The 12,139-nt window shown below is 30.2% G+C and overlaps 1 protein-coding gene across 1 annotated transcript in view; it reads left to right on the top strand.

Moving 5' to 3' along the window:
* LOC123271556 (putative uncharacterized protein DDB_G0279653) overlaps nucleotides 1–12,139 on the top strand; it is a 214,510-nt gene that overhangs the window by 104,005 nt on the left and 98,366 nt on the right. The gene's annotated exons all lie outside the window — the stretch shown is intronic.

Consider the following 12,139-nt stretch of genomic DNA (forward strand, 5'->3'; position numbering starts at 1 on the left):
TGAATTTATACTTTTTCTTGAATGGATACAATGTGTTTTCTTGAATTATGCATAGCATTCCCGATGAAAAAAGATTTTGTCTAATTATATATAATCATGCATAATCGTCTATATATGATCCAAAAATGGCCAAGATCTAATCATATCTAATTATATGATATAATTTATATCCCGTGAAAAAAATACTCTGAGCAGGCCCAATATAAAATTGGCAATATCAGACTTGATCAGGGTTGATATGGCCATACCAAGATGTGGACAAACCTGAAGCCTAAGTAAAAGTGATAAATAAAGTTATATTTATAATAAAGTTGATACAACATTCATTTTAGTTGTTTGTACAACTTTATTCAAAAAAAGATACTCTCTGTATTAGAGTACAAAAATTCTACTCTTTTTAACTTAACACTTCAAAGTCAAGTATCTAGAAAGGGAACAATTCTGCGGCCATACGCCATCTATCGAAGACTTTTAATACTAGTTTCGACAGTGCGGAACATGTGATTGCTCCATGGTAATGTCTTTTATTTGTAACTAATTAATATGTTGTCAGATTTATAAATATTTCATTGAATATTTTTAATTTTTTCCAAAATTCTCAAATAATTTTAATAATACATGAATAAATAACTGAAAATTACATTTCATGATAAATTTATAAATCATACACAAAAGATTTTTCTATTTAGCATAATATTGCATGAAAAAGAACAATAATATCAATTCCATATTGTATTTGAAAAATAAAAAAAATTTACTTTTGTAAATTTTAAACCGGATAAAACACGGTAACCGATTGGCTCTACAACAGTAATTTTTTTTTTAAGTTTCTTGAAAATGTAGAGAATTTGAAAAATATGTAAAATTTATTTATTTTTATTTAATTAATAAAAAAATTAATTTTTTAAATAAAAAATTCTAAAATATTAATTTCTCAATTAAAAAAATTTTGTCAAAATTGAAAAGTACATAATTAATTGAAGAGTTTTTGGAGCAACTTTGAAGATTTTTAATTCATACATTTTACCATTTTTATAATTTATACCGTAAATCTGCCATTAAATATATTAATAAAAAATTAAAATGTCGCGTTACAGATGCAATAAGGACGTATAAAAATTAAACGCCCATATGGCACCCAGGAACCATAAGGACGTATAATAAAAATTCAATTTTTTTTCTGTCCAATAAAATGTTTAGTTTGGAAAAAATTTTTTTTGCATTTCTCGACGTTTCAGGTAAAAATAAATTGATTCCCAAAATAAAAATTTTTATTATACGCCCTTTTATGGTATCTGTAATGCGACATTTTTAATTTTTTCTATTTAATATATTTAAAGGCAGATTTACGGTATAAATTATAAAAATGGTAAAATTTATGAATTTATAAAAAAAAATCTTCTAAGTTGCTCTAAAACTCTTCAATTAATAATGTACTTTTCAATTTCTCACAAAATTTTTTTTAATTGAGAAATTGATATTTTAGAATTTTTTATTTAAAAAATCAATTTTTTTATTTATTAAATGAAAATAAATAAATTTTACATATTTTTCGAATTACTCTACATTTTTAAGAAACAAAAAAAAATTACTGTTGTCGTAACCAATCGGTTACCGTGTTTTATCCGGCTTAAAATTTACAAAAAGAAATTTTTTTTTTTATTTTTTAAATACAATATGGAATTGATATTATTATTCTTCTTCATGCAATATTATGACAAATGAAAAAATCTTTTGTGTATGCTTTATTAATTTATCATGGAATGTAATTTTTAGTTCTTTATTCATGTATTATTAAAATTATTTGAGAATTTTGGAATTATATATAGACCTATATATTATCAGATCTGATTATATATAACTTATATATGATAATAAATGGAGTTTAATGGATAATCCTGTTTGGGATTATCGTAATAATGCTTGACCCGCATACTTCGCTCATGCTTCACCCAGCGAACAGCCAGGTATGATCATATCTAATTAAAAAACTACACGAAAATTATATTTTTGAGCTCGAAGAGCTCAAAAACGTAATAAGTGCAATTTTGAGCGCTTTATTACCAAAGTAGCGGGAAGTTGCAGGGATGGCCTTCAGGGTCAACCGTTTTCCTAATTTTTTTTACTACATCTTTTATAACTTTTAGGGCTTTATTTCAAGTATCGTTTCTTAAGAAAAATGTTATCAAAAAATCTTTTACTTTGAAATTGAATTTTTCATCAATTTGGCGCGCAAACTTTTTTTTGTTAGGCAAATTTAAAAAATTCCGGTAATTAATTTACTACTACAATGCATGAAGCGTTCATGCTAGTTGAATTTTTTGGATTTAGATGATCTCATAACAATAAATAATATATTTATTTGTCACATTTATAGTAATTTCTTTACATCGTGATTTTTTAGAATAATACAAAATTTCCAATCTGTTGCAATTATACGGATCGGTTGTTGTAAATATAACGACAAAAATAGCGATAACTAATGATTTCATAACCGATCATTAATTATATTAGACTTAATTCCGATTTATTTCCGATTGATTCAAACGTATTCTTTGCCATTCTTATAACGAAGAATGGTAAATAAATCATGACATATGCTTAGATAAAATTCAAAATACAATTATAATAATTAAATAATATTTTATCAACTTATAAACTTCCTGAATAATAATTAAAACGAAAATTTTATTGCTGAATATATATGCATTATAGAAACTCTAGTTCTACTTTGATTCTATTGTGGACCCACTACTGCATCCAATGTGATTTACTTGAAATCAATAGGTGAACCACTTTAAAACAATTTTGGATCCGCTGCGAAATTTTTCTTATTACACTCTGAAAACACTTTGATTCCATTTAAAATCCATTTCGGAACCATTTAATTTCTATCTTGGAAAAACATTGCAAACATTCTGGGTTTACTTTGAAACCTCTCTGAAAGCAGCGCACAAACCCATTCTGGAAACATACTGGAACCAATATATTTTCAAACTGTTTCCACTCTGACGCTGGTTCCAGAGTGATTCCAGAGTGACCATAGGGTCGCGAGGGTATCGAAATAAATTTTAATAATGTACTTTCTGAAATAATTTTTAGATCATGAAAATTAAATATGAAATAAGAAACAAATAAAAAAAAAATAGAACTTGAAAGTTAAATAATTTAAAATAAACAAATATTAAACAATTAAATTCTAAAATAATACAACAAATTTATAAAACGACAAAACAGAAATATTTCTACAAATAAATAATTAAATTCAAGAAAACGTAAGAGATGCTAGATTTGAGTACATGTTTATTTATACGATTTAAATAAATAAATTAATGTAGACAGTACAAATGTATGTGTTTGTCTCTGCGTAAATGCGCTTACGTATACACAAACACAAAGATGAATAATAGAACATAAGAGTAAGTAAGAAAGTATGCTGCACTCTGACCCAAGTAGAGGGACTCATGCAACATTTGTAGACAAATTTAAGAGCGAGGGTAAGGGCCCAAGAAAATAGACAAATAATTGGATATTTATTTGCCCCAATGAGTGGAAATTAGTAACGCCCTAAAATTCGATACCTCGCAATTGTCACCAAAAAAATCTCTCTCGTTGTCCTGACGTCCTAGTAGTCCAGTCGGCAGGGAAATATTAGGTCGTTTGTTTACGACTTCCAATGTAAATGGGGTAAATTGGATTTTTTTTTTTAAATACTCAGAAAAATATGTAGATCATTCTTTAAAAAAAAAATTTCGAGGAAATTCAATTGTTTAAAAAATAGCAATTTTGCAAGTAGCTTTGGATTAAAATATCTCGGAAACTATCCAAAATTAGTCGAGACATGCTGCGTATGAAATTTAGAGAATAAAATAAGGAACAAAATGAGCCTAATCCAATGTATCTACGACTAATAGTTTGCGAAATATTAATTTTTTAATGGAAAAACACGCGGTTCCACTTGAGCACTTATAAACAAATAGCTATAACTCCGCAAAAAATCTTTCGATTTACTTGTTTTTTTTTTTTTTTTTTTTTTTTTAAGATGTAGATATTGTTGTCCTTTATAAGCAAAAAAATCAGCTAAGCTGAAAAAAATTTTTTTGAATTTATTTATCGAATTTTTAGATTTTCGAATTTCTGCAATAAAAAATAGTTAACATTAAAAAAAAATTATTTTTCCTTCATTAAAAAATTTTTTAAACTACAAAAAATCGATGTGAAAAACAAAATTTAAAAAAAAAATTTTTTTTATTGCAAAAATTCAATTAAAAAGTTTAAAAAAATATGAGCTTTGCGGGGACTCGATGCCCAGCTCCGAGACTGTGGGCATGCGCCATTCCCCTCCAACCGTCGTCGGAGAAAGTAGGGGAGTAATTATAACAGTAAGTGAGCGCTCGGAAATTCCGAGAAATTTTTAAAAAATTGTTCCCACAATATAGGTATCAAACGATTCAGAATTTAATGAATCGAAAAGATATCCTATCATGACGGGATATTTTTTTCAAAAATTTTTTCTATTTGTTTAAACATTTAGTTAATTATCATAAAAAAAAATTTTTCCCACAATATAGGTATCAAATTACTCAGAATTTTATGAGTATTCAAGATATCCTATCAGCACGGGAACTTTTTTTTCAAAAATTTTTTTTTATTTGTTTAAACATTTAGTTAATTATCATTAAAAAAAATTGTTCCCACAATATAGGTATCAAATTACTCAGAATTTAATGAGTATTTAAGATATCCTATCGTGACGGGAACTTTTTTTTCAAAAATTTTTTCTATTTGTTTAAACATTTAGTTAATTATCATTAAAAAAAATTGTTCCCACAATATAGCTGTTTAAGCAAGTTAAATCAGGTCTTTACATCCAGTAATGTTGTAATTTTACATGTTAATGTAAGAAGTTTAAATGCCAATTATCACAACTTAGAAACTTTAATAAACAGACTTGACAGTAAACCGGATGTTATTGTTTGTACCGAAACATGGAAACTTGATTACTATAAGTACTACCAACTTGATAACTATACTGTGCACTACAACCATGGAGATGTCAACAAGGCAGATGGAGTGGTGATCTACGTCAAATCTACACTATCTTATACATCTACTATCGAGAATATAGGTCCGTGTAAAATATTATCAATTATATTAAGAATTAATCAGGTAACATCGCTAAAAATCACTGGTATTTACAGATGTCATGATGTTAATGTTGAAAACTTTAATGTTCAATTAAAAGAATATTTAAATTCAAACAAAAATGTCAAAAATCACTGTATTGTTGGAGATTTTAATATCAACCTGTTTAAAACGGACTTTATATCGGAACAATTCATTGAAATTATGCTAAGTTTAAATTATGTCAATTGTTTTAGTGGCATCACTAGACCAAGTAACCTAGAGGGTTCTTGTATTGATAATAAGTTTTTTAAATCTAAAACAGCTATCTCAAATTCTTTTACATACACTAATGTTTTTCCAGATCACTATCCAATTTTTCCAACAATTAACTGGCAAAAAGAAAATATCTTTAAAGCCCCTAATACTTCCATTAATTATAACAAATTAAAAAAACTATGCGACAAAACTGATTTTAATTACATTTTTGATATACAAGACCCAAATATAGCAATAAACGCGTTAATTAAGGAAATAAAATATTTAATTAAAGAAGCAACACTGAAAAGAAAACCAAATATTTCTAGAAATAAAGGCAAACTTAGTTTACATAGGAAAAACTGTATAACTAAGGGCATTGTGAAATCTTGTAACACTAAAGAAACTTTATATAATTTATGGAAGCTTGATAAAAATAACTCTAAACTTAAAGACAATTATAAAAACTATTGTAAAATTTTAAATAGAGTAATTTTAAGAGCGAAAAAAAACTATGATGCTGAACAGGTCAACAAGAACAGTAGTGACAGTAGGAAACTATGGCAATACATAAATAATAAATTAGGGAGGAAAAACAAAGCAGACAATGACATTAAAAAATTAATATATAATGATAAAGAAGTAACTGTTGCCAAAGATATTGCTGTTGTTTTTGTTCATTTTTTCATCAACATAGGGCTTAATTTAGCTAAAAAGATTAATGTTGATAAAACTAATAAGAGCAGGACATCTGATTTAGTAGAAAACAATTGTAAATCAATTTTCTTCAGACCTACAGATGCCAATGAAATATTTAAAACGATTAAAAATCTAAAAGATAAAGCGGGTGGTCTGGACGAAATAAATAGTAAAGTATTAAAAATCTCAGCACATTGTATTAGCAAACCTTTAGAGCATATTTTTAATTTATGCTTAACTGAAGGTATTTGGCCCAGTGCCCTAAAAACGGCAGTTATTGTACCCATTTACAAAAATGGTGACTACTATGAGCCCAGTAACTATCGACCGATTTCATTGATATCAAATTTAGCCAAAGTACTAGAGAAAATCATACATTTTCGTTTGACTGATTTTATAACAGAATGTAATACAATTAATGAGAGACAATTTGGTTTCTTAAAAAACAAGAGCACAAGTGATGCTCATGCTGATCTTATTCAAAATATATATGACAACTTAAACTATGATAAACGAACAATTGTTACCTTTCTCGATTTAGCTAAGGCATTTGATACTGTAAATCATGACATATTGCTGAACAAACTAGAAAGATACGGCGTAAGGGGTGTTGCTAATAAATTGATGAAAGATTATTTAGAAAATAGAGTACAGACAGTAAAATATAAGGGAGTTTACAGTGAACATGAAAATGTAAGAATCGGTGTCCCATAAGGAACAATACTTGGCCCCCTATTGTTTTTATTATATATTAATGACATTTTTCGAGCTGTAGACCAAAAATACCTTCTATCATATGCTGATGATACTGCTATACTGTGTGCGGGAGATAATTGGGACGTAGTGCAAAGAGATATGAACAAAGTCTTGAAAATTGTCCACAGTTGGCTAAAAAATAACCAATTAACACTACCCGACCAGAAATTTAAGTTCGGCGGTGGTTCGTTTTGAATTAGGCATGCCGAATTCTAAGTTCGCGCCGAACCAGGAAGCCAAAGTTGGCCCACGTCCCAGAAGTAACGCAGTCGCGAGTTTGGGCCTACCTTGGCTTCCGATTTAGGCGGTGGTTTGGAAACCACACTTGCTGGTGACTATCCAAGCCTCATTCGGTCCGAATTTGGCTACCTAACTAGGCAGAAATTCAGAAACTAAATTCGCACGGAAGAATCCAAATTGAATCCTTTTTTTGTATTTAGCTATTTTTATTATAAAGCAAAAATTAATAATAATGAATGCTTATTTTTTTTAATTTACTTTTTAAATTTTAAATATAAATATCGACTTTAGGACAAAATTTTTTAAATATTAAGTAAACAAAAAAAAATTTTTTTTTTTCTATTAAGTATTATTTTTTTTTATATTTTCGGTCATTTTTTTCGCTTTTTAGGGTTTTTCTTACTATGAAGAAGTTTTTTTTGATTGGTCGATTTTATGGGTCAAGGGGGGAGGAGATGATGGAGTTAGATACATTAGTCACACACAACACTTAAATTTACCTCACACTCGCCTTAAGAATAATTATAATTAATAATTATTAATTATTAAAAATTTTACATGTCGAACGCGAGACTCGAACACTGTACCCGACGCACGAGAGCCCTATACCATACCGCGACGCTACGCCGATGATGAGCGACCTCTTGCCTCAAGATACTTATAAGCCCGACACTTCGGCAAACATTCGGTTACCGTTGCAACGGTCGAGTTAGGAATTCCGATATTATACCTAAGTGAGGACTTGCCACAGACTTACCTAGTCAAGTTTCATTTTGATAGACCAAGCTTCAGAATACAGGTTGCCGTTATTTCATAACAGTTTGGCAATCCATGACATACCGAACTTAGGCATTTCCACTGTTTTGCCTAAAGAAGCTCGATCGTGGTATGCCAAGTTTCGGTAAACCTTTGGTTACCGTTATTTCATAACAGTTTGGCAACCCATGAAATGCCGAACTTAGGCATTGCCATAGGTTTTCCGAAGTGAGTCCGAACTTGGTGAACCAAACTTCGGTAAGCTTTTGGTTACTGTTATTTCATAACAGTTTGGCAATCCATGATATACCGAACTTAGGCATTTCCACAGGTTTGCCTAAGTAAGCCCGAGCTTGGTGAACTAAACTTCGGTAAGCCTTTGGTTACCGTTATTTCGTACTAATTAGGCAATCCATGATATCCCGAACTTAGGTATTGCCACAGGTTTGCCTTAATGAGCCCGAGCTTGGTGAACCAAACTTCGGTAAACCTTTAGTTACCGTTATTTTGTACTAATTAGGCAATCCATTATATGCCGAACTTAGGCAATACCAAACTATTACGAGATTACATCGAATGTTGAATTCTTTTGGCATACCAATGTTCGGCTTGCCTAATTAAAAATAAATAAGATCCGAATTGGGCTAGCCTAAATTCGGAAAGCCAACTTCGCCCCGAACTGATTTTTCGGCATACCTCACTAAAATTCTAGTCGGGTAAATGTGGGGAAAACTGTATATTTAACTTTCTCTTGTTATAGTGATTCTATTCCAAAGACTGTAATTAGAATAAATAATGAAATAATAAGAAAAGTTGGTAGATGTAAATATTTAGGAATTTATATTGATAAATATAAATTTGTTTGAAATGGGATATACATATTCAGGAGACCGTTAAAAAAATTAAATTTTTTCAATTTCTTGTATATAAACTGAGTCTTTTTATGGAACGTAGAGTACTGAAAATGCTATACCATTCGTTATTTGAAAGCGTCATCAACTACGGTATTATAGCGTGGAGTGGTGCGTATAAAAACTCTATCAAACCATTTTTTACTGTACAAGAACGAATTCTAAAAAAAATTAGAGTAGAGTACAAATATATATTAAATATTAAACAGCAATATGTACTTTGTAGTTTGACTAAATTCTTTAGTACGTGCTTATATAAATATAATAATTATGAAGGTAGATCTAGGTACAAAATAATCCAAGGACCTAAAATAACGAAGACTAAATTTCAAAGCAGTCCACTGTGTTTCCTCTTTAGGATTTATAAGTACGATTTTTGTATATCTATCTTTTTGGGAAGTAAATAAATAAAATAAAAATAAAAAATAAAAAAATAAATATAGGTATCAAATTACTCAGAATTTTATGAGTATTCAAGATATCCTATCGGCACGGGAACTTTTTTTTCAAAAATTTTTTCTATTTGTTTAAACATTTAGTTATTTATCATTAAAAAAAATTGTTCCCACAATATAGGTATCAAATTACTCAGAATTTCCGCGCGCGCGGAAATGGTCGGGGAAGCTTCGCAGGACCTCTGTAGGAGAAAGAATTTTTGAAAAAAAAGTTCACGTGCAGATAGGATATCTTGAATACTTATAAAATTCTGGGTAATTTGATACCTATATTGTGGGAACAATTTTTTTCAATGATAATTAACTAAATGTTTAAACAAATAGAAAAAATTTTTGAAAAAAAAGTTTCCGTGCCGATAAGATATCTTGAATACTCATAAAATTATGAGTAATTTAATACCTATATTGTGGGAACAATTTTTTTTAATGATAATTAACTAAATGTTTAAACAAATAGAAAAAATTTTTGAAAAAAATATCCCGTCACGATAGGATATGTTTTTGATTCATTAAATTCTGAATCGCTTGATACCTATATTGTGGGAACAATTTTTTAAAAGTTAATTAAGTCTTAGATAAAAATATAAAAAATAACAGAATGAAATTTCTCGGAATTTCCGAGCGCTCGCTTACTGTTATAATTATTCCCCTACTTTCTTCGACGACGGTTGGATGGGAATGGTGCATACCCACTGTCTCGGAGCTGGGCATCGAGTCCCCGCAAAGCTCATATTTTTTTAAACTTTTTAATTGAATTTTTGCAACAAAAAAAATTTTTTTTTTTAATTTTGTTTTTCACATCGATTCTTTGTAGTTTAAAAAATTTTTTAAAGAAGGAAAAATAATTTTTTTTTAATGTTAACTATTTTTTATTGCAGAAATTCGAAAATCTGAAAATTCGATAAATAAATTCAAAAAAATTTTTTTCAGCTTAGCTGATTTTTTTGCTTATAAAGGACAACAATATCTACATCTTAAAAAAAAAAAAAAAAAATTAGGAAAACGGTTGACCCTAAAGGCCATCCCTGCAACTTCCCGCTAATTCCGTTAATACCTGGCCGCTTTTTTGAGCTCTTCGAGGTCAAAAGTACAATCTGTGTGTTGCTTTAAGCTCTCCGAGCTCAAAAAGATACCTTTTCTATGCTTTTGAGCTCTTTGAGCTCAAAAGTCTGATAGAAGTTTCATGGAACACTATTTTTTGAATGTTCATACCGCAATAACTTTTGAATGAATGAACCGATTTTTACGCGGTTGGCGGCATTCTACGTAATTTTTTAAGCCTTATAAATAATTTCTAAGTTTCAATTGGTCAAACTAGAAATTTCGGAGTAACTCTGAAAAAACACTTTTTTCGGTTTTCTTTCGTTCACGATATCTCTCGAACGGATCAACCGATTTTGACCAGCTTGGTGGCAATCGACGTGGTTTTATGATGTTAAGAGCTGATAAGTTTTTGGAATCGATCGGTAGAGCTGTTTGAAAGTTATTCGAAAAATGTCGAAGTTATGTTGAAAAAATCCTTATTTCCAAATATTTCGTCGAGGATATCTCTCGAACTAATCAATCGATTTCCACGTTTTTGACGGCAATCGACGCGGTTTTTTAACCTCTAAAATTATTCTATATCATCAAAAACGATCCGAGAAGAAATGACGAAGTTATGTGAAAAAAACAGTTTTTTCGGTTTTTTTCGGTTTTATTTCGTTCACGCTATCTCTCGAACGAATCTACCGATTTTGACCGGATTAGCGCTGATCGGCGTGGTTTTTTGACGTTAAGAGCTGATTAGTTTTTTAAAATTGATCGATCGAGCCGTTTAAAAGATATTCCAAAAAAACCACTTTCAAAAATGATTTTTTTCTAATTTTTTTTTGAGATTTTTCAAAATTTCTCAAAATCTATCGGTCCGAATCGGTTCAAATTCTTAGGAAATCTAAGTTTGGCGAATCCCTTTCGAATGGCACCAACCGCGATGAAATCGGTTCAACCGTTCAAAAGTTATAAGTGATTCACATACTTACACACACACACACACACACACACACACACACACACACACACACACACACACACACACACATACATACATACAGACATAGTGACAACCTCGCGGGGATAGTCAGGGAAGCTTCCTGTGACCTTCAAACGTCGAGATCTGATGAAAACTCGATTTTTTCAAAACAGGGTGAAAACAATAAATTCCTAATTTTTGAAAATCTTCGATTTTGTTAGTGGGAAGTTAAAAATGTCGCAGTGATTTTAAAAAAACACTTGTTTTCAAATCTTTTATTGACGATATCTTTTGAACTAATTAACCGATTTCTACGTTTTTGGCGGCAATCGACGCGGTTTTTTAAGCTCTATAAATTATGCTATGTCATCAAAAGTGATCCGAGAAGAAATGACGAAGTTATGTGAAAAAAACACTTTTTTCGGTTTTTTTCGGTTTTCTTTCGTTCACGCTATCTCTCGAACGAATCAACCGATTTTGATCGGGTTGACGCCGATCGGCGTGGTTTTTCAAGCTTAAGGGCGGATTAGTTTTTGAAGTTGATCGATAGAGCCGTTTAAAAGATATTCCAAAAAAACTACTTGCAAAAATGATTTTTTTCTTATTTTTTAAGACTTTTCAAGATTTCTTAAAATCTATCGGTCCGAATCGGTTCAAATTCTCAGGAAATCTAAGTTCAGCGTAGCCCTTTCGAATGGCACCAACCGCGATGAAATCGGTTCAACCGTTCAAAAGTTATAAGCGAGTCACATAGTCACACACACACACACACACACACACACACACACACACACACACACACACACACATACATACATACAGACATAGTGACAACATCGCGGGGGTAGTCAGGGAAGCTTCCTGTGACCTTCAAACGTCGAGATCTGATGAAAACTCGATTTTTGCCAAACGGGGTAAAAACAATAACT

Source organism: Cotesia glomerata, linkage group LG9 (assembly GCF_020080835.1).
Source record: "Cotesia glomerata isolate CgM1 linkage group LG9, MPM_Cglom_v2.3, whole genome shotgun sequence".
Taxonomy (NCBI): domain Eukaryota; kingdom Metazoa; phylum Arthropoda; class Insecta; order Hymenoptera; family Braconidae; genus Cotesia; species Cotesia glomerata.